This window comes from Vidua macroura, chromosome 11 (genome assembly GCF_024509145.1).
Source record: "Vidua macroura isolate BioBank_ID:100142 chromosome 11, ASM2450914v1, whole genome shotgun sequence".
Lineage (NCBI taxonomy): Eukaryota > Metazoa > Chordata > Aves > Passeriformes > Viduidae > Vidua > Vidua macroura.
Genome location: NC_071581.1, coordinates 12,406,632 through 12,434,545, shown reverse-complemented (window position 1 = coordinate 12,434,545; position 27,914 = coordinate 12,406,632). Strand labels below are relative to the sequence as shown.

Genomic DNA, 27,914 nt, shown 5'->3' with positions numbered 1-27,914 from the left:
TTTTTTCTAACAGTTAAGTTTTGCAACTATTAAGTATCAACATACTTAAAACACACTTCAGAGCAGGTACCTTTTTGTTGTATTGTCATGAACAGGAATGCATTGAAGGCAAGAGGCAGCCTCAGGTTCTGCGTGATTAATGCAAGTGATTAATGCAAATAAGAATTATTACCTAGGAACCTAAATAAGGTACTGTGAATTAGAGTTCCTGGATCCTCTTGCACTGTTTGTCTAGTCCACAGAAGTGTAGTCAAATCAGATCAATAGGGGTCAATCTGTGGCTCAGACTGCACAGGCATGTTAAGAGTGAGGAGAGGATGTGAACAGCCCTGTTTCTGAGATGGTACTAATTTAGTTACCTACGCCCAGAAGTTCAAAGACCAATGGAGACAATATGGAAATTCATAGGGTAAGACAAGGAAAATGGGTCTGGCTGATTTCCCCATGCACTGACACAGTCAGAAGGGGAGGATGGGACATTTGCCCTGCAGGTACAAAAGCACACACTCACCCATACACGCTTACTCCAGCACTTCTGAAATTTTATGTTTTATATGGGGAGCTATTTTCTCCCTCCATTCATGCTGGAAAAAAGGTGTTACTGTACTATTATTCAAAACTTCAGGATAACTTTTAAAACAATGGCCCAGGCAAAAAAAGCATTTGGATCACTTTACTAAGACAAATGCATTCCTGAAACCCAGACTGACATCACTTTAAATGGCATAGCTCTGCTAACATGGGGGTGTGCTGTTCTGAGGAAGAGGAACAGCAGCAACTTCTTTAGACACCATCTTCCACTCTTAAAACTCACAATGACTTTGCACATATGGGTCTGATCAAATATGGGCTATTAATCTTATAACACAGAGCTCTGCTGTGGAACACAAATCCTACTAGTATAGGTACCTGGGACAAAGAGATTTGCTTTAGGTTTGGATTTTTTCATACTTGTCCCTCAAATTATTATGTAAACTACGTGTAGTTACTCTAATCTCAGTGTTAGGATAATCCCACGTCATTTCAAGGTGACACTCTTAGTTGCCAGAGCATATACAAGACAGACAGTACTCCAGCCTGGATCACCTGCATCCAAGGGAAACCAGTCCCATGCTCTCCCAGAACTTTTTCTGGAGAACTAATCCAAGACATGAGATCTACATTGGGTGCTGGAACTTAACTTGCTTATAGTCAAAATATATTCAAAGCTTGACTTCTGATTTAGCTTATTTTAGAAGAAATAGCATATATAGAATCAGTATTTCAGCTGGAACTTCACCAAAGGTGTTTTGAAGAGTGTTTGGAAAATGGGTTGGCTAATGCTCCATCATGACACAGTGTTAGGATGGAATACTTTCTAATCTCTTTGTTTAAACTCTGTAAAACATAAGGAAACTAATAATTAAAAATCCTTCACTTGGTATTAGCTTCTTTAGTTTGCATCCCAAAGACTATTTTCTGAAAAAACAGGGGATGGAGAAAATATGAATATACTGAAATACTATTTTTATATGGCTATATTACCCACAAAATTCGAATTTTTCATGCCAAAACTGATATTTTGAAAGTTATTGAGTCCAATCTAGACAATAGATTTTCTTAGTTTTTTAATTAACCAATCAGAAAATTGCCAACTTTGACAGAAAGCATTTCTTTCAACTGTTCCCTTCTTGTTCCTCCTGTGACTCTGCACAAGTAAAACCTTCCCAGGTTTGCTCTACCTTTTAAGAATAAAAAAAAAAAAAACAAATTAAATCAATATTTGATTTTGCAAACTAGATTTTAGAAGTACTGGTCCCAAATAGGCAGTGAAATGAAGTGGCCAGATGGAAAGAGAGAAGTACTTCATTCTTTTGGACATCTAATCCCCAGTGCATTCCCAAGAAGTCTGTCCCATTTACAATAAGTCATCACTGATGTTCTTTCATGTGCTGTAACTACAGTGTGCCAGCCATAAAAAATGGCTGAGACCAGGACTGCAGAGAAGGGACAAAAAGAGTTTGTTTCCAGATAAGAAATTTGAAAATAGAATGCCAGTTTTAGGAAAGGGATAGAGGCAATATCAGTTAAATATTTATCTAAGGAAAAAAAAAAAATGTATCAGCTGCACAAAGACGCAAGAACAAATACATTTGCTGGCACATGAGATGATCTCTGTCTGCTTCTGTCAAAAGTTGATAATGGCTCATGTCACTGGTGCTTTTGGCCCTTACCACAGAACCAACATTTACAGTCACTGACTCAAGAGCTTTATGCCTTCAAAATAAACCATTCCACTGGAAATGAGACGCTGGCTACAATATCCTGGGGCATCGCTGGTGACAAAGTAGGATAGCCCGAAAACAGCCAGCCTTGTGTGCACTTTGACAAAGTGAATCTATAGCAGAGCCCATCTTTAACACTGGCCTGCAGAGTGCATTTTGCTGCTCCACAGAAAGGCAGGGAAGTGATCAATGAACCTGACACTAAACAGGGTGGAACAACAGTTGCATCAGCTTGAAAATGTCAGAGTTTCTATTATTACTCAAATAGTAAACCAAATAAATATGAGAAAAACCCTCCACATGTTGAAATAGCAGCAACCAAAGCACTGGTGGAGTCCAACTAAAAGTCATGCACCAATGTGCTTCACATGCATTTGTAGAAAAATATGAAACTCAAAATCATTTAAAAAAATATTTTGCTTTGTCTTAACTATAAAGAACTTAAAACATTTTCTCCCCCACAATATTAATTAAAATATGTCAAAATGTACTTCAGTCTTTCTAAACTATTTAGCTCAGAAACTAAGGAAAAGGATAAAGGTTTGTTTCAGCTACAGAGTTGGGATTGTAAAGCCCTAAAACCTCCAAAACATTCCAGCTCTGGGTGGAAAGAATGAAAGAAAAGAGGAAACAAGAATTTCCTTTCTCCAAGACAGTAGTCTCTACTGTGGGGTAATTAATAAACAGAAATCTACCTGACTTGTGATGAGTTTATCAGTGACCTTCCTCACCATGTCCACCAGCTCTCCCCTATAAAGGGCAATACCTGGGAGATGGCCCTGCAGTACTGAGAATAGTCCTGGCATCAGATGCATGATGTGATTTTGCTTCCCCAGACACAGCTTTTCCCCTCCTTTGTGTCCAACAGACCCAGAAACTGTCCGTGAGAAAATCAGTGCACCTCCTATTCCCACAGGAGAATGTCTGTGTGGGGCAGCCTCAATTCCATGTTTGTTTGATTTTTTAATTAAGAAACATCACTACTCGCTATAAAGTGTAGGGGGTAGGGAAATCCCCCAGAGAAACACTGAATAAATAACATGGCATTTGCTGAAAGATGAAGTTTAATCCAATTTAACTTATAGGTCTAAAAATTGTTCCCTTTCAGTCCTGTTTCTCAGATGCTTTTGTTTCCTGTTTTTAGAATAATATGTATACAAGGAATGTATCCTGACTGTATGAGAAGCACGTTTATACATATTTATATGCACACCCCTTCACACCAATACTTGCAAAAAATCCCATTAGTCCAGAAGAGACAGCATTTAGGAGGAAATTTTCAGCACCACAGACATAGATTTAGTTACATACTTTTCATGATCAGCAATGGGAAGGGAGTTATTCCCACCGTGTTAAGAATATTTGGCTTTGACTTCAAACAACATACAAATATATCAACCTCAATATAATTTATATTCTCTCAGAAGGAACCTAAAATTCTCTAAGCCTTTGCTGAGACATCTGATGTTCCAGTCCCCTCTGTTGCACTGTATGATCGGCTGGTTTATTTCACTTGCAATCCTTGCTTTCCTATGATTTTTTCAGACAAAGAAACAAAATGTCTGCTATATGCTGAATATAAACACAGCTGACTTGTTTTCCCCAAAGTATCGATTTTATGCACTTTTAAAATAACTATTTTCATTCTGTTTGCATAATCAGCTGGGGCATTGTTCCTCTACATTTGCAGAAACACAGATGGAATTGCTGATTTGGAGCCTTTTGAGAGATTTTATAGTATTCTCCAGAATCTAAGCTTCTATTAAAATAAGGTTTCAAGCACTTCTGGTTGTGAAGATAGCCTGGACAATGTAATTTGATGCATGGTTATCTTGTTGAGTCCACAACCAGACAGACAGACGCAATAGCACCAAGGGAGCTGTGAATTTCCCCCACTTATTTTATTGGGTGTTTACTTGGGGCCAGATGCTCCCCTCTGTTGTGCAGAACAGCGTTAAATGACTGAAAAAAGAGAGGAAAAGGAAATGGAAATAAAAACCAACAAAGAGGAGAAAAGGAAATCCCCACAGCCCACTCCCCAGGGGGCTACAGATGCCCTCCCTTGCCAGTATTAGACTGCTGGAAGATCTGGGGCTGAGCCATGCATATGGCACATTTTTTTGAAAGACACTGTATTTTCGAAAAGAATGTCATCTGAAAAGTTAATGATGCTTCCAGCATCATTTACTCTTTCACTTTATCTTTTGTACTCTTTTTATGTAAAAGTCATATAGGTAAGCAAAAATGTAAACACAGCATCATTTTAAATGACATGGCAGGAGGATGGCCCTCCCATTTAATTCCACCTCATTTAGAATAAGCAATCCCATTTTCCAAAGAACTTCAGGATCTGGAGGCTCTGCCCTTCTGCAAGAAAGCTAAAACATTTTCCTTGTTGAGTGTATGTTTTTCCATAAGGCACCTTTTCACGTTAATAAAAATCAACTGCTGTATGACAAATCCCTGTTATATAAGGAAAGTAAAATCAAAGGAAACACGACTGAATGCAACTAACAGCAATCACCTTACTTGATCCTTAAATCAGTCTAGAGAGAAAGGGTCTATATCTTCTCAGCATCAAAGCAATGTAATCCTTCCTGCACCACTCCTGCTGGCTGCAAATACAACCCACCCCCAAAATCCCCCAACTTCCATCAGAACCAAAGCAAGGGTGACCCACAAGGGGCAGCACTTGGGAGCTGAATGGAACTGCAGACCTTAGGCATTTGTAGTAACCACTGTGCAAGGACTCCACGTATGATTTTACAAGGAACAGTCCTTTGTGCATGTATGGCTCATAAGGGAGAGCGACACCAAATGGAGATCCTGCCCAGAAACCACCTGGATCCTCTCAGACTCTTCCTAAGATGCACCTCTTTCCTGCTTTGCTCCATTTCAGTGAATTTGCACATTTCAATAGCCAAAAGGAAGCTACAATAGATGGATAATAAGCACCATATGCGAGAGCCAAACAACTCCAAGACTCTCTCAAGACTAAAATTAAAATCTTGTTTATCACTATAACTTGAGGCATAAATACATCCATGTACATAGACATCTCTCTCTTTATACATATATACATATATATACTCACACACATGTAAGAGGAGCTTATGCCAAATCTTCTATCAAGTGCTATGGCCTTGAACTCCTAAGAGGCTTAGGAAACAAAGAAACAAACAAAACTAAAGGTTTATTGTGCTGCAGAACGACATTGTCTTCCCTGTGTTGTGCACCTTGGCTGTAGCCTGCAACCAGAATGTTTATAACATATATTGGAACTCCTACTGTAAGAGCAATGCAATTCTGGGGCTAAAACACAGTTTCTTTAAGGTCAACATGAGGTGAAATGGACGCAGGAGGAACAAATAATAGGGAAATGAGAAAACAGATACCAGAAAGGCAGAGAGGCCCAAGAAGAGTTAGGAGTTTAGGAATAAAAAAAGAAAGCCTCATGTAACTAATCACATTTCAACCACTGCAGAATTTCTCCATGGCTGCTGCTTTATTCAGTGATATTTTATGGATAAATCACTATAAAAATATGCCACCAAAAAAATTCCAGTGCTGGCAGACAAATAGACTTGATATCCCAGGAAATGCTACGGTATGTCCAGCCACATATAAAAATAATATAGCAACAATATGCTCAACAAGCTGCTTCTCTACAAGTGGAGTAAATATTTCTGACTATCAAGCAAGACCTCAGAATTTTTTCTATTACCCTTTGGATTTCAAATAACTGCAAACATTACATAGATATTTGAAATATCAATTTCTACTTTCACTTGTAAATAATTACCATTGCCCAAATACAATGTGAAGAAATATATTTCTTTACTTACTTTCAAGTTCAGCATCACTGTACTTCAAAATTTTTGAATTTAGGTAATTCTGCAATATTTTTTAAAACCAACTAAAATTCCAGTACAGATTGGATTAGATGATGACTCAAAGTTACTAGACTGGAATATGCTTTAGTTTATGGACTATGATTGCATTCCACCAATTTAAACACAAGATAAAGTACATGCATCTGATGTGAATGCCTAAATTCACAGTCATTATTTTCAGATGTACTTACAAAAAGTGGAAGATTCTGATCTACAACATTCTATCAGTGGACTTGAATTCTCTCAGCACCATGGACACTTATTCACCTAGTGAGCACCAAAATGCTACTAGCAGGCAAAACCTAAAATGTCTATTGCAACAAATGCATACAGCTCTTCTCCTACTTCTGCAGCTGAAAGATCTTTCTGACTGCAATATCAATGACTTTAAACCACAGACTAAGACTTTAGACCTTCTGGTGGTGCCAACTTGCTTGTTTTTTATGCTATAATATATAGTCCTGGCTTTGAGCTCTCTCTATCACTACTGATGCTTTTGATGCTTTGTTCTCTTTTTACTTTAGGATGGAAAAAAACAAATAATGCTGAGTTCTCTTCTTACTCTTGAATTCTTCTGATGTCTATCGTCAGAACTCTTCTAACATCCAATTTATGTCATTCTTTTTCTTTCTTATGCTGTGAATTTGAAACGAAAGAAGGTAACATAATATCGTAAGATCTATGGACGACTGAAATGGCCTTCAGAGTAAACTTCAGAGTTATTCATAAAACTATCTTGCCTCCATAGAAAGTAAAAAATTGCTTCTCCATAGATAATGCAACTACTCCTTAAATTCTTCTTGAAGTTATTGCCACAGGGAACAGTCCAATCATAATAAAGTATATGCTGCTAATGCCTTACGAGTGCTTCAGACAGGTTATTTTGTTAGTATTTGCAAGGCATAATTCAAATTCATTTATGTGCTTTCTCTTGACTTATTCTTTACCATGAAATGGCAGCAAAACCCAAAGTTTGCTAAGAAGAGAGGCTAACATCTGCTCTGTTGATTGACCTGCATGGCTATTCATGTTATTTTATCATATAATTCCTCCTAAAACAGCACATCAGAATTCCAAAGACCTCTTTTATTAGTTAATTAAGGATCTGATTCAATCTTCTCTCAGTTCTCAGCAAAATGCATAGTCACACATGTAAATCTCATTTAGCTCAGTGGAACTTTCAAATATATTTTGGGTTCAGCACAGGTTGAAAATCTCCACTGTGTAGAGGCTGGGAGGTGATCTCTGCATCGCTGCTCAGAGCACAGCCATACATACATACAGGATTATCTGCAACTTCTCTTAAGGACCTGAGGCAGCCATCCTATCCCTACCCCAATGCCTCTCTCTGCATTTAGTCTCTAGTCCCTGTGCTGCACTGAACATTCTAACTCATGTACAAAAATTCATGGGCATGTTACCTGAATAATGCTGGACTTCAGTAAACTACCACAGGAACGTCTCAGGGATTTCTGTCAAGTAACCTACAATACACTGTCAGGTTCCAATTCTACATGGATATTTGTAATTTTTTTGATGCCAAGGAAACAGAAGTATTTTGTTGTTGAGTGCCATTTACTGTCCATTCCTCCATATTTTGTACAAATTAATGAAAAATCAAGATATGTATCTTGGAAAGTATCCATTTCACTACTCTCACAAGAGACCCACTGTTTTGTCTTCCGTTGTTCTATGTCTGCGAAAGAACAGTTATTTAAACTTTATGAAAAGTGGATGATTTTGGCCTTCTATATGTTTTATTTTGTCTAGGAATGTCGTATTTCAGACTCCATTTTTCCTAGTTTATAGGTTGCCAGCTGAGCTTCCTTGCAATGAAGTTCTGATGAAATTTTTTCTCTTCCTGTTACAAGAAACATTGCTTCCCTGAGTATGCAACTGACCTAATATCCCTCCTATGTTGTTTGCTATTTCAGATAATACTGTGATCATATCAATCTACTATGCAATGTGGTTACCTTTTTCTCTGCTGAAATGCTATTACTCCAGCCTGTCATAATGCCAAGAAATGAATGTAAACTTTAAGGGTTTTGGCAGTAGCTACATAATCCTCCTCTTTTCAGTCCAAACAGCAGGTGTCCCTTTTTCCATTCTTAACTGCTCCTGAGGAGTTGTTAATCTGTAGTTCATATTTTTCAGAAATGTGCAGTTCTACATGGAAATTTCACCCTCTACCCTGCTCACTGAAGTGCCAGTAGGAGTATCCAGGGAAATTAATGACATTCCTCAGGAAGACAACAAGCCCTTTTCCTTAGACCTTCTCCTACAGAGTTTGTCCTTTGTACTTTCACTTGAGCTTTTCCAACATTTCATCACAACTGAGCACAGAGGACACTGCTGCCTGCCCAAACATTGACAGGTCTGGCTCAGCTATTTCTGATAACAGCTATCTGCTTCATCTCCCTTTTCCAAGACATAATGACTTCATCAGGTCCAGTTTACCTAATGCTGTCTTGTCTGCACAGCCAGGGTGAAACACTGGTGAAATCACACTGCAACTACCTGCTCTTTTCAGGCCCCTCAGGAATGCTCCATGCACTTCCTCTTTTTTTTTTCTCTGTTCCTCCTGACAAGGTATTACAAAAATACTGTTTACTTACATTTGTCTCATAATTTAAACTAGGTGCCAATCTTCTTGATATATTTGTGACCTTTCTAACTAGAAGGCTTTAAATACCTTCAAGAGAACACCTTTGCATTAAACAGCAATAAAGTGTGTTCCCTGCATCGCTGAATTTTAGGAATTAAATACTCTACTACTAATGTAAAAACCCCACTTGGCAGAAGCCAGCCAGGGCTGTGCCATCAAGCTTTTAGCAGTGTTCAAACCTGTTTTTTCTCAACTTACTCCAGAATACATACACACAAACAACATGCATATTTGCACACAGCCTCTTAGAGATGTTGATGTCTGGCACTATGTTGGGCAATTAACTTGGACCAGACTGAAGAACTCTGTGGCCCAATAATGCTGATTTGAATTCTGGAAATTATAGACTGTTAGAGTGCTACTATCATGACAAGGGAGCTCCTAGGGTGCTCCTAGGATCTACAGGCTCTGTAGCAGATCATCAAGCAATAGAATATCTGGTACAGCCTCATTTGACAGATAGCATGAATATATAAAGCATGACAATCAGTGCACTTTTTCTGGAAAACAAATACTGAAGGATAAACAAAACAAGAATAACATAGACTAGCCTTGTTTCCAGCCTTTTAGAAGTAGGTTGAAGAAAACAGAAAAGAGACTGTGGAGACAGGTGAAAAACACATGATAATGATTTATTCAATTTGCTTGACTTATGAGAATTAAAACTAATAGACTGAAGGAAAGTATCTTATATGGAAGAGCTCTCTTGTCTAGCAGTGGGGGCTGAAATTTAAAAAGGAATCCAGAGAAATTTGAATATGCCTGTTTTTTACAGTGAAGTCAATCACACACTGGGAAAAACTGTTAAAGGAACAGAACTTTCCTAATTTCTGACATCTTCAAATCTAGAAAAGATTCCTGCCTGGAAACCATGCAGTTACACACTAGCACAGGCATAAAGGAACAAAATTTAGTAGCTTGTGATGGAAGTCAAAACAATTGACATACAAATCCCAAATACAATGATGCTCAAAATTTTATATATCCATTCTTTCATGAGCTTACTTTGAATAAGACTTCCAAAGCTCCTTGTAATAGATCTTGCTGTAAAATTATACATTCTAAGTGGAAAAGATACTCCAGGAGAATGAAAGAAGACAGAAGAGTTCTCTTTTCAAAGCCCAAAAGAATCAGTTTAGCCTTTGAACCCAACACCACCATGGAGAGAAAAACCCTTATGCAGGTGAAAAAAATCTTTTAGGAAGCATCATATTCCTCATTCCCTTGCAGTTGTAATAGACAGGTATAAATCTAACATTTAATATACATAGGTTTAACTGAAAAGAGAATTGGGCCAAAGGTATGTACACACACATGAATTTAAGAAAATATTATTTTGTGATGCAATTTATGAAAAAAAAAGAAATATATGAATATATAACTAAGCAGCATGCTTATATCTTCATTTACTTATTTTCTCTAGAGATATCATACAATCACCAAAAATACAAGGTCACATTGGATCAAAGGACATCATCTTGCTTGTTCAGAATGTCATTATGGAAAAGCAGCTGTATTACAAGTTGCCTTTCCAGCTCTCACAAACGAACTATTAATGGAGAAAGCCAGTCCTTTATGGTACATTACAGGACCAAGGTCACCTGGGAAGCCACAAAGCCTTACTGGCTACCCAAAGACCAACTTGATTAGTCCCAGTAACCTTCTGCCCTTGCCAAGGGACTGATGGAAAACCCCATTTTTCAGGAGGCTGCTGACCTGGTGGTCAGACTCTTTAGATGAAGTTACACAGAGGAAGTGCCTGAGATTCACCTGCTGCACTAAGGCACACTCACGACTGTCTGCTGGAATTACCAGGAGCATGATAATCACATTGATAATCACAAATTCTCTAAACATGAAGACAGACTAAACTCAAGCCTTCTGTCAGCTGAAGAGGAGCAAAACTTTGGCACAGTAACCAGGAGAGAAAGTGTTCTTGGAAATAACCTATAAACACTCCAGACACTTGGAAACACTGCCTTTACAGTACAGACTAAACCCATGCTTTCAATATGTGGCTAAATTAAAAACTCTGTGTGTTTTCCCTGTACTGAATCCTCCCTCATATTCCCACAAGAGTAAGAAGCAGTTTGACTTATTAAAACCTAATTAGGTCACTACAGAAAACAAATTACATATATAATATGAAATGTATTAGAACCTTCTATACCTTTATTATGATTGAGTAATCAACTGCATTAGAATGCTGGTGACCATTTCACTGCATCAACAACTGGTTACTGTAAACTTGCAGACTGCCAGAACCTCATAAAAGAAGGTGATATGGAAAAGAGGTGGGGGGAAATCCCTAGGTTGTAACCAGTTCTGGGGTATCTCATTTAACTTCATGGTGCTGCAGTGTTCTGAGCTGTAAAGAATAAACCACAGCTCCACATCAATAACTGATTAGAGGATGTTATGTTTAATTGTTTGGCTTTCTGTTCTTTAAAGCAGTCTGCACTTTAAAGTGTTCATTGGATGTACCTCTAACCAGCTGTGAGTTCAGGAAATCAGAACCTATATGAAAATGTCATTAATGTTACTTATGGAGTTTATAAATGTTTTATCTGTAATAGTTAAAGCTGTCACCTGAAAGGAAATGCAGTTTTGCACATTCCTATAAAATTATTTTATTTAAAGCTCTATACAATTAATTTAAAGTTCTAATTATATACAAACAAAGACACTTATTTCAGTTTTATTCTGAAACAATAGAAAATTAGGACAGCTTTTAATTTCGGCAATCAAAAAATTTTATTTCTGAAAATTAGTAATTTTGAGCATTCAAATAAGCATATATGTCATTTATGGAATAATTCCTCTTATTTCATAATTACTATGGATATAAAAAGGCCATTTCTTTGATAAAGGCTAGAATAACCAAAGTAATACATATGATTTGCTCTAATTCTCTGCAAAGTTAAAGTGAAGCAACAGCTTTATATATGCCTCTACACCTTTTTAAAATATTTTTTCTATTTCCAAGACAGCTTTCTTGCATTTTTCTCCAAAGTATTTAAGTGGGTTTCATTTAAGGAATTCCTTAAAACCTTTATACCTAACTTTAAAAATACTAAATGTTGTAATTAAAGCATATCAACTGCTCCAGTAGACAGTATTTACCTGTAAGCTCATCTCCTTCTGGGGCATATTTAACTACTTTCTATGCCCTCATCACTGCTCTATCCAAACACCAAACCCCCTTCTGGTGTCACAATAATGTGCTCTCAATTCATGGGAAATCAGCACCTGAACTAGTCAAGAAAAAATACAATCTAAAATCCTATGCATACTATGCTTACTGGAAAAGGACTTCTTTAGGCTTTTCTTTTTTTTAATCATTTATAGTGTTTCCACTTATCCACAATCTCTTCCGGTGAGAATGAGCACAGTGACACCGCATTATCTATCAGAGGTTATCATTATCTATCAAACTTACAGGCAGAGTTTTGGTTCACAGCGTGATGCAAAGGATGCTTACAGCAATTGCCCAATCATCTTAAATTCAAATATACCAGTCTAAAGTACTTCTGAGAATTTATCACATAATATTTGATGTATATGAATCCCTGTTTAATATTTTCCATTATACATTTTATTTGCATTGAAAGGGTCTAATTTCTTCATTAGAAACAAAACTTACTGTGATGTGTGATCATTTTACAGGTAATATATAATCATATTTCAGATTTAAATTTCCTAGAAGGGAAGAGATGCATAGTCCAAATTTCATGCTAGTTCTACGCTGCCTCAATCTAACTGATTTATCTTCAAATATTTATATCAGTTTTACATTAGCATAATTGAATAGTTCAATGGTCAGTCTTATTTATACCTAAAGAAAGAAGTGAGCCCACAGCATTTCTTTTCATGGGTCAAATACCTTGTCCAAGAATTCAGTAGAAGTTCATACTCTCAACTCCACATGTGTTTATGCAGATGCATGACACACACATTTTAAACAATTATGCAAAAGACAAGAACTGATGCCATTTAATCTGGGTTGAGTTTTTAACTCCCCAAAAGGCAAGGACATGTGGACTGTTTAATGCAGTCCCATCAGAGTAGAGTATGATCTTGACTTATAAGAAATTTCAATTAGTTATTCATTGCTTTCAGGTACTGTAGCCACTATAGCAATTCCACTTTAATTCCATCTGACTTCAATTGTGTTCAAATTATAGTAAAAAGGAAGAAGACAACAAGCTGTAAATATGAAAAGAGACAGAAAATCATTGAGAATCATGCCTTTATGAATATTTGATGAAGAAAGGTTAGATCTACTGCTGGTAAATTACTAGAAATTATGTCCATCATGTGACTCTGTCAGCAAAGGTTAATACAAATAGGTTTGGATTTAGTTGAGATGACAAGGAGGATTAAAAAAGATTTGTCCTATCCTTGCTGCAATTAGTTTTTCTCGTATTATTATTGTAACAGAGTTTATTGTTAGGATTATGGGAACAGAACTCCCGCTCAATGAAATAATTTTGTTTTTCATAATACTGTGCCACTTTTGCAATAAATTTTTCATCTCTCCTAATCTACCTCTTTATTGTGCATTTGCTGAAGTGGAGATACAATCATTAACCCATTTCTTGCTGTATTAAGTATCACTTTGACTGAAGGGGAATTTTGGATGCCTTCCCATGGGCTGCACAAGGCTCACGGGCTGCACTCCTGCCCTTCTGCACTGCAGAGCAAGGGAGGGGGTAGTGATAAGGTGGAACATCACACAAGACCCTTTAGACAAAACTGGTGATGGCATCTGATCTTGTCAGCACTAACAGCTCTTCTGAGCTCATAGTGATGGAGACTGGGAAACCTGGAAGCTGTTACTGTACATGCATACACACAAATAAAAAGGAGGAGGTCTTAAAAATCTCACCCTCCCTCTTACATTGCAACCGATTCAAAGTACAAGCTAAAGCAGATTGAAAACTTGATATTTTCTATAGAAAGAAGTTGTTCATAAAACTATCAAGCAAGTATGCAAAAGAAATCAGAAGCTTAAGCAAAGTTAAGTTTCCTTCCAAGATGCATTGCAAATTTCAGCTTACATTCAAATGTTACATTTGATCCTGTTTGCTGTATTTATATTGCTTTAAATACAAAATTTTGCTCCTCTGGAGTTGGTAGCTTTTTTGTCCTCTTTTCAGTTTGAATATACACTTTTAAGAATCCATGGGTAGCAGAAATTTAATTCACCATTTTCTATGTCTGATGAAAATAAAAATTTCTGTGTAATTCTTCTGATAAAAACAAAAATTAAAACTCCAGAAGTACACAGTATATTTGAAGGGTACAGAATTGCTAGTAAATGACTAATTGGAATTGGCAAGTGCAGCACAATTGATGGCAAGCAGTCATCCTTCAGTGGTGTCCACTGAGAGTTACAGATACTTCTTCCACACTTAACACCACGTGAAAGAAGGGAATTTAACACATCAGGAAGCTGGCTGGATTATCAGAACATGTGATCAATACCATTGACAACAATTCTGTCTAAAAGCATTGGGGCAACTCTAAGTAAGCTATAGGAACAGGCATTCAGGGCCTTTGCCAATACATTCCCTTTGACCCAGCATTCCCACCTCATCCCCGAGAGGCCGCGGGGCTCCCTTTCCCGAGCTCTCCCACGTAACCGCTTTCCAGCTGCCTGCTTTCATAAAATGCACCCTTCACAGCAGCTTTGACCCAGCTAAAAACAAAACAAATAAAAACCCAAAAACCCCACTAGTGCCACTCTGAAGCACGAGAAACAGGGATTCAGGTCACACGGATGCCGCTCTGCTGCAGCCACCCTTCTTATCAGCTGCAGAGATTGGACTCGTGTAAATCTCAGCGACGTTCTCAACATCATGGGACTCAGTGGGATACAAATGGCTTCTTCATGTACCAGGCTTGCTCACAGAGATTTGAGTTACCTGTGGAGCAACTTTCCCACTCCCTGACATACACCTGGTGGTCCTGAAAGACATCATGACAAATATCCACTCGCCAGATTTAATGCTCTAAAAAGCACCCAGATTTTATTGCTCCAGTTGAAGTTAACTCTCAAAGACAGAAGACAGGGATGCATGTGTCTCGAAGTACCTCAGGTAGCATTAGGGAAATGAAGTGCAATGGAAAAAAAACATTAAACTCATAGTATATGCAACATATCAAGTCAGACTGCTGTTCCCATGTACTGGTAATGGCCACCTATCTTTGAAAAAAAAAAAAGAAGAAGGAAAAAGAAAAAGGAAAAAGGAAAAAAGAAAAAGAAAAAAAGAAAAAGAAAAAGAAAAAGAAAAAGAAAAAGAAAAAGAAAAAGAAAAAGAAAAAGAAAAAGAAAAAGAAAAAGAAAAAAGAAAAAAAAGAAGTTTTAAGAAAGAAAACAAGAAACATCTCAAAGCAGAAATGTACTACAGGAGTCATGGATCAGTCTATAAACTTTTAAACAAATTGACTGCTATTAAAAAAAATCACAAAAAAGTACAACAAAAAGAGTCACAGCTATAAGCTAAAATATATATATAACCCCTAGAAAAACAGTTGCATGTCACTGGGAAGGAAAAAAGATTTTCTCATGTTATCACTGACTTAATTGTGTGTTTAGCCCTGACACAGGCAGCCTATGAGAATAATTCTATGTATCTTTGCAAGGCAATCTATAGAGTGAGGGTTATTTTAGGGATATAATCCACATTCCAGAAATACATCAGTCACTGAATTTTGAAACTTTTAACTATAGATGTGAATATTGCTTCATGATTGTCCAATTTATCACTTCTTCAAAGACTACCAAATGATTCCTCAGAGACACTGTTCCTTACCTTAAGTCTATCTTTTTACAGTGGTATCAAAGTGAAAATAAAACAACCTGAGGTCTTCAGCTTTAAAGACAACATAATGAGATCAGAGATTCTGCCTGCAAAGAAATTAACTTATGGCTGATTAATGAAAGTAACCTTAAATAGCAGGCATCCTGCCAAGAACAGGATACTATAACAAATGGGTAGGAAATAACAGGCACCTTTCAAGGGGCTAGGGCACAGCAGCCTAGAAATCTGAGCAAGCTGCTTTCAAATTTGATCCCAGTAACCTGGAACGACCAAATAAGTCATATCTTTTATAATGTCCTTCATAAATTCCCCCCTTCCAGGTATTCTATAATGATGTAGATAATGGATTCAATTAGTTGTTGATAAAAAATGTTACTATATGATAAAAACTCTGCATGTTGTTACAGGAAAAAAACAGAAATAATGTTTGTTAATAATAAAAAAGTCTTCTCAGCCCAATGAACCCTAAAGGTCCTCTGCTACACTCATGATTTGCTCCATTTTACATCAGCAGTATGTTTTATCTATTATCATAATTCATGTTAAGTATCTTCAACTCAATTACTATTGGTCCCTGTTCTCTTTGTCTAGCATAAGATCAAGGTCCAAAAAAAAAAAGAACTTCCAAAAGACATTTCACTTGTCTTTCTGACTTTTTTTTTGCTACTTCTTCCAGCCTCAAAAGAGCTTGGTTTCATGTTCATACAGTTGGTTCTTTACACATCTCTCTCAGGTCATGATTACATTTTAGTACATCAGCTGCTCCCTGCTCCAGCTAAAAAATGTGCCTTAATATTTTATTCCACAGGACTGCTGACTTTTCTTTGCCATAAGTTTTGAGACTTCAAACAGATGAGAACGAATTTGTTTGGGGTTTTTTTTCTATTCAATTAGCTTTACCTGTGTTCAGCTTGTTTTACCTTGGTTATTGAAACTAAATCATCTCAGAAAATAAAAGTGAGAGGCAAACACTGTTGTTCCTTGGTGCTGTACTTTCTTCTCCTTAAGCTTAAGGAGACTTACTTAATTTACTTACTTAAGTTAGTAATTAATGTTTCTAGGTGCATAAACTATATAACATGATTAGCTTGGTCATTCCACCTTTTCAAAGCTGACCTTTTTTCCCTTCAAAAAGAGTGAAAGCACAATTGCGGAAATATTTTTTGATGGAAAATTCGAGATCAATATAAAATCTAGACATCTAGATCTTGTCAAGCTCAAACTGTTAACAATCCCACAAAGTTTTGCATACTCTGGCTCTGAGTCACTCACCAGGCACTCACTGTCAGACACTGGTCTCAGCAGAACTCCTGATTCTCTCACACACAGCCTGTGTAAGTAGGCCTGGAATGTTCAGCAATGAAACATATGTAATATAGACATGAGCGTATACATAGAACTATTCAGCACTTCCACAGGAGGATAGAAGCTCTAGCTGCTGTCTGAAATCTGTAAAACTGTCCATCACAACAGAAACTGCTACAAGGTTGTAAGTGATTAGAAGTGAATTTCCCTGAAATTAATGAAATCATTTCAATATGGCCAGGTGAGGACGGTAATTTCACTTGTCTGAAGGAATGGACAATGTGTTATTCTACAAATCAGCTGGCTTCAGCAGTGGCTGTCAGAAGAACTCAAGAGTTTGATATTGTCAGAGGGATTATATTCAGCTCTCAAGATTGCTCATGTGTGGCTTTGTATTTGATAGTTGAAGAAGAAACCAGGCAACCATACATTGCTTTTAATGTACTTTCTTTAAACCTAATGCTGGTCACACAAATCTGATACAGCTTGTAATACTATGACATGCTGACAGTGAGCTTTTTCTCATCAATCTTATATTAGCTTCATTGCTTAATTTCCTGTGTAAACTGTGCACTTTTGTAAGTGCATTCATTACATGCCCCATCTTATGAAAATTAGTGACTTAGTTGCATTTGTCCTGTAAAGAACCTAACTAAGACACTAAACAAACAAATGTTTTGTGCTTGTGACCAAAGGCAGGATTTATCTGATAGACACCTACAACTGCAGGGAAAAAAAAAGTCATCCCAGGTTGAATGGACACCAAGGAAGGCAAAACAAAAATTACTCTGACAACCTGGGGCTCAGAGCAAAGAGGTTAATGGTTTGCATTCCATCTGCATGACAAAAACCAACAAAGTACCATAGAAATTCTTGCAAGGAAACGTTGGAGCCACACTCTTCAGAGAAGACAAGGGGTAACAGATCAAAACTGAAACAAGAGATATTTTAAACAGATATATATATATATATATATATATATATATATATATATATATATATATATAAAATCATTCTTCCCATGAAGACAGCCAAGTAGTAGAACAGGTTGCACAAAGAAGTTGCACCATCTCCATCTTTGAAGGTTTTCAAGCTCTGGCTAAAGCCCTGAGCGATCTGATCTGACCTCATTGATAATAATGCTTAGAGCAAGAGCTTAGTCTATACAACTCCTGAAATCCCTCTCAATTTCACTTATTCTATAAATCTGTGAACTAAAGCCTTTGACCTCTTTTCATTAAAGATATTTTAAATGCAGATTGTGTCTTTTCAAAGAGGCAAGCTGTTTCCATAACAATATGCAACTGAAACATTCTTACGTTGAAGGTAAAAATGTTGACTTACCTCCAGCTTCCCAAAGAAGGATGGGCAAGAAAGAAAGAAAAAACCCAAACCTTTATTGACATAAACCAACACAGACTGGCTTAAGTTTTCCCAAGTATTAACATTATAATTAGGGAACAAGAGGTTTTGTTCCAACTTTGGGTTTCTCACAACATCCTGCCTCAACAGGATCTCTTGGAATTTGCAACTACTTTAAGCACAAATTGTTCTTCCAAAGAGATGTTGACTTTTGTGGTCTATTAAACAAGCAATACAAAACTGTACAGTGACGCAAGTGCTTCAGGCTAAGCTGTACATAAAACAGCTCCTTTCCCCTGGGGACTCTCTAGAAGTATAGACAAGATTAAAACTAAACTTCAGTGTTTTAGCAATAAGTGGTCAGGAAGCAAAAGCAATTCATGCAAGTTTGGTCATTGTTTCATTTCCAGGTGAGAAATTATTTGCCTACCTACATAGAGATTGAGTAATTGCCAAGAGAAAAATAGAAACAGTCCAGTCTTTTGGGGTGCATGAAAATCAACATGCAGTTATACAACTTTAGATCCTCCTTCCAAAGTATCTCCCATTTACAGAAGGTTGCTAGGGTAGCCCTGGCCAAAGATTCTGAAAAATTTACATTTCTGTCTGCAGGGGAAAAGGGACAGAACCACAAAAGTGCACCAGCAATCACAGCAAGGGTTGTTTTAGCCTGCTACAGCCTTCAAGAAATCCTAATGGACTTATAGCTGGCCTCAGATGGAGGGAAAAGAAGGGAAGTTAGAAAGAAAGAAATCTTCACAACACAGTGTTTTACAGAGCAGAAATTCCACTGAGGCTTTTGTTTATTTACTTTTAGACTGTGCTGTTGTGCACTTTTTTCCTCATTGGTGTGGAATGACCTACCAAACTCTCTGCTGGAAGGGCAAGTTCACCAATAGTATAAGCTACCCACAGCAGTGAAAATTCTGACTGTCTTATCTGTAGAAAAGTTTTCTATGTCATGTTTTGGCAAACATGCTAGATACAAGGATAGTCACAGTTTGCATTAGAACTGTACAGGTTTTATAGGAAATCAAATGGCTGAATATAAAGCATTTATACTAGGATAGTTCTATTCTGTAGTATTCTATGTGAAAATTAATCTGGAAATTGCTAATGTAATGGCAGCAATGAAGGGGTTAGAATAAGATGATGTCCCAAGTTCTTAGACATGCTTTGCCCAATTATATTTACTACCTGTGGTCCCCATATGTTGAGAAAGCTGTCTTGTATGTGTAGAGTAGACATAGTTAACAAAGATTTGTGAAGCTTTCATTTAATTTTTTCAAACATACATCTTTCAGTTTGTAATGCCTCCTATTAACATATATGGTCTTATTCTGTTCTCATTCAGACAAGACACCCATTCACTTGGATAGAGGGTTCAGTTTTATATAGGAAGCATGTTCTGAGTTCATTTATCTTAAATGGCAAACAGTAATTTTGGGGAGAAATACAGCAAGATTAATCCTATACATTTTCTCTCCCAAAAATGCTGGATTATCTTTATGTTTTAATGTAGAACTCACTTCAAACTGGTCATTTCTTTCTATTCAGATTTCAAAGTACTGCAATCACTTGTGCCAGTTTCAGCAATTATAAGTGTTATTTCTTCTAAAACACTGTATTTTAATCAATGTTACATAAAGATACATGAGTTCAGATTTCTATTATATGAATGTAGTAAATTCGATCTCCAGAAAAGACCAAGATGTTGTCTTTTGTGAAATACCTTTGTATACTCCAGTCAGCAAAGATTTAAACTGGTAAAGACATTTTACACCAAAATTTCAACTTTAAAATAAGTCCTTTCTGCTGGAAGCTCATGCTCAGTTTGGCAATTCCTGAAATGTTATTTGGAGGTTTTAATTGTTCAGTTGATCTCCACCTATGCTTCAGTAATCAAAACAATAGCACTGAATTTTTGACAAATGCAGTATAATATTAGATGTGTATTGAAGTTAACTCTTGTAGGATTCAAAAGGGAAAAAATATTTTCTTTTTAAGTCTTTGACAATTAAAAGTTTTTCTACAGAACAAAAATAACTCTACTTATAATGTAACTTCCATGTTTCAGCTTCTATTTCTCCCAGCTCAAAGCACTTTATAACATTGGTCCAGATAGTTCATGCTTTATGCTTGGAAGCACTTTCATTAACTATTTATGTAGGTACAGAAAGCAAGATTTGGTCCATGATAAATAATAAATCTTCAATAGAATTAGCTGGAATCTTTTCAATGAAGCATGTTTTTGCCAGAAAATCCTAATTTCTTGAAATCATAGAAGTTGATGGAACGGGTTGGTTCCAATTTATTAAATGTTTCAAAGATATTTTGGAAAGACATTTCCAATGGTAAAAAAAACTCATTCTAACATATTTGAAACAAGTAACTTACATTTAACTAAATATATCCAAAAGATCTCTCAAAAGTCATACTTATTTTTGGAACACAAAATACTTTCAAAAACCTGTGCTAAAGTGTCTTCTGAATTGAAGGTTATGGTAAATTTTTAAGAATTTGACTTTTTGTCCTTATAGAAACTGTCTCAAATACTGACATTTCCCCCGGAACTTACAGCTGCCCTTTATATCAGTATTCCTTACTACTATTTACATTCTCCTGCAGAGATATAAATTAATTACTTAAGATTACAAAGTAATTGGATCTTAGGACAGTGGGAAACAAAACCATTCTGTTTTCTGGAAAAACACTGAAACTGTACTGTTCTATACTTCTGTGAACATAAATGAATAAAGCCTAACTCCCAGCCCAAAGGTGTGATCCCATTTTCCTAAGCAACCCTGAGCTAGCCAGGATACTCTGAACAGTTTATCCAACAGTGCCCAGAATAAAGTGTGTTTCTCTGATTTGGCTAAGTAAACTGGGCCCTCAACAAGGAGATGGACATGGTGTAGTTGTGCTTCACCAAAACCTCCTGCAGCTCATTTAAAGCCATCAAGGGTACAAGTATCTAAGGTGAATTTACTGCAAACAGTTGGTCTGATCAGCCCAGCCACAGATGAAATAAGAAGGGACACGTGGAGCTTCTTTCCCATCATTTCAATGATTGGTAAGAACTGGACAGAGCCCATTCTGGCTGAGTGTTCTCTAATCACAGTAAGTGCTCAGAACCTAAGAAAAGGAGCAGACTGCAGCTAAGCAAAAAATCCAAGCCAAACATGGTACAGAAAGAAAGACTATCACACAGATGCCAAGCCTGTGCAGTTGAGGAAGACTGATCAGAGGAAGGAACAAGTCCCACCCTGTCCCATGTCTGCAGGCTGCTGCCTTGGTCCTTCAGCCTCCTGTGGGCCTGTCAGGCAAGTATTTGTGTTCCTACTGATTCCCCACCAAACACAAACTTCAGTTCTAGATCTGCTCTGAGACAAAGCCTCCTAGGATATTACAGCCACCTAAGAGATTGCCAGGATCTCTCACAGCAGCAACCCCAAAGTGAAGCAGTCATTTGGGTCAAACAAACAGAAAAAAATTTAATGATTCTAGACCAGAAGGGAAGCAAAGACAATTCCTGTAACAAGGTAGTTCTTTCTACCCTGTCTTGCACAATTCCAGAACCTGACTGGTTCTCATATATGATACATATTACATATCTAAATCATAAATGTTACAGTTATTTATGACAGCAAACAGAAGAACCTATTATTTGCACTTAAATGGATTCTGAAAAAAAAGGAAGAAAAAAGGCTGTACAACATTTCTCAGAGATGGCTTAAAGAGTAAGAACTTAAAGAACTTGTACTCTGTAATTTAATTTTAGCATGTATGCAGTTACAAATAACCTGAGGCACTACAAATTGCCATGGTGAGGTATCAAAAAAGCTGAGTCAGGACCAACAGCTGCCATCAAAGACCCTGAAAAGTAATCAGAAAAGAGTCATCTGTCCACTGGGTGTTGTTTTGGTGCTAGCTCATTTATTAGGGTGTGGGGAACCCAACAAAATCAATGACTTTGCCAAGGTAAAGTTGAGGGTTTGGCTTAAATTAACGAAGCATGCCAGCAGATATATAAACTTAACTAAACATAAAAGTTTCAATTGAGCTAGAATTTTAAAAGAGCTCAAGTGGAGAAGTTTTCATTTTATATAAAAAAGGCAGGAAAAAGTAGTGATTTTGTCATGGTGGGAGTTTCTGAGCCTCTCCTTCACAAGGGCAGCAAAGAACCCACTGGCATTCGCTGGGAGACCACCCACAGTACCTACGGTATATTGGAAATGTCAAGAGTGAGCTGCATGTGAAAATAAAGAATATATGCCCTATTTCCTATGGAACACCTCAATGTGGCATGCATAATGTCTTAACATTTTCCACTGAAATACTGGCTGCTACCCTGGTCCAATCTGGATTGTCACTCAAATGTCAGGACAGAAAGAGAAAATGCTGGGCTGGGTTTTTTTCCCTTGCTTTAGACTTACCAATAATTTTACTGTCAGTCACCACCTTTTTCTTGCCACTAATGGTATTCCCTAAAATCTGAGAGGTGGCATGAGCAATTCTGAGAGCAGCACTCCCAGGGTGGGCAAGCAGCTGAGGTCATTACACTTGTGTGACCTTGTGCCAGCTGGTCCCCAGGTCAGAGCTATCAGACTCCCACTTCCAACACAGAAACTCATTTCTGGAATTGTACTGGAATAAGGTACTACATGCCACGCTGCTATCACAATGATACAAGGAAAGGATTCTTCTCTAAAAAAAAACAAAGACAAAGAGCTGACAAACAAGGACACATGTGGTTGCACAAATGTAGCCAGACACTGCAATTCTTGGGCAGTCAGAATGTTGCTACTGAATCATTTTCCTGAGAAAAATCTTCAGAGAGGCAGTGGTGAGATGCTTTTATCACATATATGCACATATTAATGGTAGGTTATGCATAAAACGCCACAAGGTGAAGCTGCAAGGCACAAATATGACATTGTATTATAAAAAGTCCTGGTTTACATTATTTTCCAGTACAGAAAAAACCAAACCACAAACCGTGAAAATGAGATATGCAGGTCATCTGTGTTAATTTGCTGCTCTGACTCAAACCTCTAGATTTTAACACAGAAATGCAAAGCACAACTTTCCAACATTCCCTGGTAAGCAGCTGCTTTATGAATAACTGGAAGAAAACCTTTATGCTTGGTCACACCACCAGCAGGAGACAACTGGCTTTTCTCATGTAATACAGGGAATTGCAGCCAGTACTTCATTAAAACACAAGACACTTTGGCAGACATGGATGCTGAACATTGCTTACTGTTCACATCTGTGGGTAAATGACAGCAGGCTGAAACTGTTGCCTTCCACTAAAGAGCAAGTACATGATCCAGTGCAGTTAATCAATAAGATAATGGAATGAATCAATAGCAAAGATTTTTAGGAGGTCTTAATTAAACAAACACTTGCAGATACAAATGATGTCTTCAATCTATTGATGGTGCCAGGGTGAGGGGTTAAACACGAACAAAACCATCAACTTTATTTTACCAGCTTCTATTTCTCTGAACTACCACATAGCATTTTGGCCTCTGCATTGGCCCATCACTGCATCCCTATTCATTTTTACCACCACATTATACAGGCAAATTAGCACATAACAAAGAAAAATAAACAAACTGAAAAACCCCCTGAACAATTCAAGATGTGATGACAAAGTAGATAATTCACTGCTCTTTCTTCTCTTTGAAAGGTGTGACTACCTAGCCAGAAGTCCTAATAAAGCCACTTTCCAGCTGTAAAATGTACAATTAGAATAATTAAAGAATACCTAAATTGATAGACCCATTAATGCAGGAGATCTCCATGGGCCTCCTGTACAAACATGATAAGTCGATATTTTTGATTCTCCCAATGGTTCTGTGCCAGGCACTGTTTTAAAGAGACATCAATCTATGATGTCAGCATTTATCTAATGAACCTTCAAAAATCAATGTCAAGATGGCCTGCTACATGTCTGCACCCAATCTGTCCATTCCCCAAGGGACAATAGGTAAAACAAAAACATTGTGTTGTATTCTGCTATAAGGGGGGGGATTAATTTTTATATTCTGCTGTATTGTGGGGGGGGATTCTTTTTAACAGATTTCTTGGATGAAATCAAGCACAAACTAGGCAAACATTGTATCTGAGAACCACTTATTGATAATGAAGGAAATGTGTCCCTACACAGAGGAAGAGAAAACTAAGCGAAGAGGGGGAAAGTGAGACCAAGAGAGAAAAGAAAGACAGGGACAGAACCACCAGAATCCCAGGGTGCACTGTTGGCTTCCAAGCAGCAGGTCAAGGGTGTGTGCTGCGAGCCATGGCAGCACAATTTCTTCCCCTCCTCGGTCACTGAAAGGATGTGTGCTCAGGTTCATACTGCATTTCTCTGAGCTTGGTTTCTCACTCATTTTGTCTGGCATTCTAATACCACCTTCTCTAACACATCCATGGGGACACCATCCATTAGATTTTTTGGGATTCCCTTCTGCCAACCCTGTGACCAAATCAGCTATCTTGTGAGTGTGTGGTCCCATCAACCCTGGTTGGAATGGGGGGAATCCTGGGTGACATCCTTGGACTAAATCAGGTGGTGAAGATCAGAAAGATGTAGGAGCAGCAATGGTGGGGCGCTGATGGGATTGCCGTGGCATGCCTCTTCCAGCCTCAGTGTTCCTGGACCTGTAGGCTCCTTGCCTCTCTCAAGCCTAACCCTAAACCTAAGCCTGACAGCAGTTTGGCACTGGGATAGAGGTCCTCATGGCCATAGGTGGCACAGGTTGAAGAGGTTTTTTGGGAAGCAGCAGGCTGCTGTGGGCAGTGGCAGGCAGACTTGTGGAAAGGTGAAGCGGGGTTAGACAGAACAGATGTGGACAGGTAAGGAAGCAGGGACAAAGCAGGGTGGACTGCAGGAAGACGGGATGCAGGCAGGGTGAGAACAGAAGCAAAAAGGGCATGAACAAGTGGACAAGTGAACCAAAACCAGTTATGACTCATTTAATTGCTTTTTATATGCTAAGGCTCCTCCCACAGTGCTATCCCTTGAGGATGACCATTGGCTAGTCAGGGGAATTGTCCCCCAGTAGCTGGAGTTTCCCCACCTCTCAGGGGAGTCACCTGCAGCCCAGTGGTGACAGTTTCCTCTCCCCTGATTGGCTGTCAGGTGAAATCCCCACAGAGACAGAGCTTCTTTCCACTTGCTTAAAGGGGGGATAAGAGATTGGAGACTGGGATTTTGGCCGTCTCCACCCCGCCCCACGTTCCAGCTGACCTCTACACGTGCCATGTGCTCGGGCTCTCCGCACATGGTGCGCAGCTCCTCTAGCAACTTTCCACCTGCTGTCAGAAAATGGATTCTTAACCTGCAGTTTGGGAAATAAAATCGGACAGTGTTGAGGCATAAATAAAAAATTAAATTGGTTCCTTAAATTGTAAGAGCAGTGAAAACTGCCTGTGACCACCCTACCTGGTTTTGACAATGGTAGTGGAAGGAGGGAAACTTGACCTGGCTGTAGACAACAAGAATAGGTTTCCAAAGACAATAGGTATTCCAATCTCTGCTATATTATATAGATATAAAAACAATAGGTATTCCAAAGAGAAAAGGAAATTATGTGGCTTAAGGCCCTCTAAAATTGCCTTTGTCAGGCTTGCAGTACAATGACAACCAGGTGATTGTTTTTTAAATTACTATAATCAGGATTCTTAAGGATAACAAGATTGCCTTAGCTGTTAATGTAATTCTTATCCTTGTTGCCAGTAGTACATTCCTTGACAGAATTCTTGTTTACACCTGAGAGCCTGGGTGTTCAATCACCTGCATAGCTATTAGCCAGGAGAGCCATTTAGCTCTGCTGAAGCAGTTCTTTTAGCTATTTTTTTTGTTAGTGTTTAGACTCAACTCATCCTCACTATTCTGTCCACAAAATTTCCTGAAACTGATATTTTGACACTGTATCAGACAGAAAGTGGAGGTCTGACTTAGCTTCTCCCTCTCTCCTGTTTGAATAATAAACTGGTCTCTCTACTTGCTCAGAGGTAGGGCTGCCTCCAGCTTGTAACTGGAGGTGACAGGTACTCTCTAGCAGATGGGCTGTCTTGTAATCTTTTTCTTTATTCACAGCAACTCTGTCTCTTCCTTCTGTTCAGACTATTTACTCTTGTTGGTAGCATGTAAACAGTTAGCTATGCCTTAGACAGTTCAAAGATGCGCTGTGTGGGTGAATTAGTTGTTGCAGGATGCCTGTCTGCCTTCATCCACACACTTCTTTCAAACACTGCCATTTGCAGATTTCTGCCCAATTAACTGACGATGACAGAGCCCAGTCCTGAGCTCCTTGCCCAGAGGAAACCTCCCCTGAATTCAGGAAAAGCTCTCAGGAAACAGAAAGCTGAGAATCAGAAGATTGCACAGTTTCGCCACACTAAAATGCTGCATTCCAAATATTTAGTACACTTCAAAACATTTACATTCTTATCTAAATACAAAGCATGCAATTTAATTCCTTTCATAACACTTGTGTTTCTCGATGAGTTGGAATGAATTCAGGTTTTTTTCACATATAAAAATTACACAGAATTTTTTCTTCAGTGCATGTATTCTAAGCAACTAGGGCAGCACTGACAAACGGGACAGCTTCTGCAAACTACTGATGTCTCATGACATGTTCACTAATATTTCATAATGGCTTTTTTCCTTGCCTGTCTGCTGTAGAAGAGCTGCTGATTTGTCTTCACTCACAGATAACACCGTGGGGCCAAGTTTTCTATTTGATGCAATCACATGAGGACTGCATTTGATTGCTGATATCTTGGCAAATGGTTTTTGTATTTTAATACCAACAATGTTCAACTCATCTTTTGGGAAAACTAACTCCCCGTGTAATGAAGTTTCCCTCCACATAAACATACACTCTTGCATGTTTATGAAATGCTTCTCTTTAAGTTTTTCTTAATGCAAGTGTAATTTTCAAATCTGCTCAATTGTACCAATCTGTACTTTTTGGTACAAACACTCATGAACCTTCCTAGGGGAATCTGCTTTTAACTGTATTTAATGTATCACGCTTCTTTTGTTAAAATGCAACTCAGTTTTCAAAAACAAGTAATGCAAATTAATTTTAAAAAATACTATTCAGTTCTTCAAAGAGATTTTCTATAGATACATAAAGTTATACCAGCATGGGAACACAGCACTTGCTGTGCAAAATGCACCACCAGTTAAATGAGTAATAAATGAGGAGCCATCTCATACATTAGGGTCACAAGAGAAGAAATTTTCCTATGCTGTATAGCACCTACATTTACTCTGATTTTTTAAAAGGTTATGTCAAGTTTCCAAATTTTATCTAAACTTGTCATTCTGGTCTGCTGTTGTCTGGCTAATAAATACATAAAAAATGTAATAGATAAAAGTCACTAGACACTTTATGCATGTTTTACTGATCAGCATTTTTAGGTGATATCGTAAGCTTCTCCTTCATCCTTGGGTATTTCCTAGTGAAACTATTTTAATTGATATTTGGGGTTATCATCTCCTGGGGGATGCCACTAAAGGCCTGTGCCTCCATGGCACTTTGGCAGGTCAACTTATTAATAAAGACTTCTG

General features: G+C 37.9%; 1 protein-coding gene across 6 annotated transcripts in view; it reads right to left on the bottom strand.

Moving 5' to 3' along the window:
- FTO (FTO alpha-ketoglutarate dependent dioxygenase) overlaps positions 1 to 27,914 on the bottom strand; it is a 221,981-nt gene that overhangs the window by 4,297 nt on the left and 189,770 nt on the right. The window lies entirely within an intron of this gene.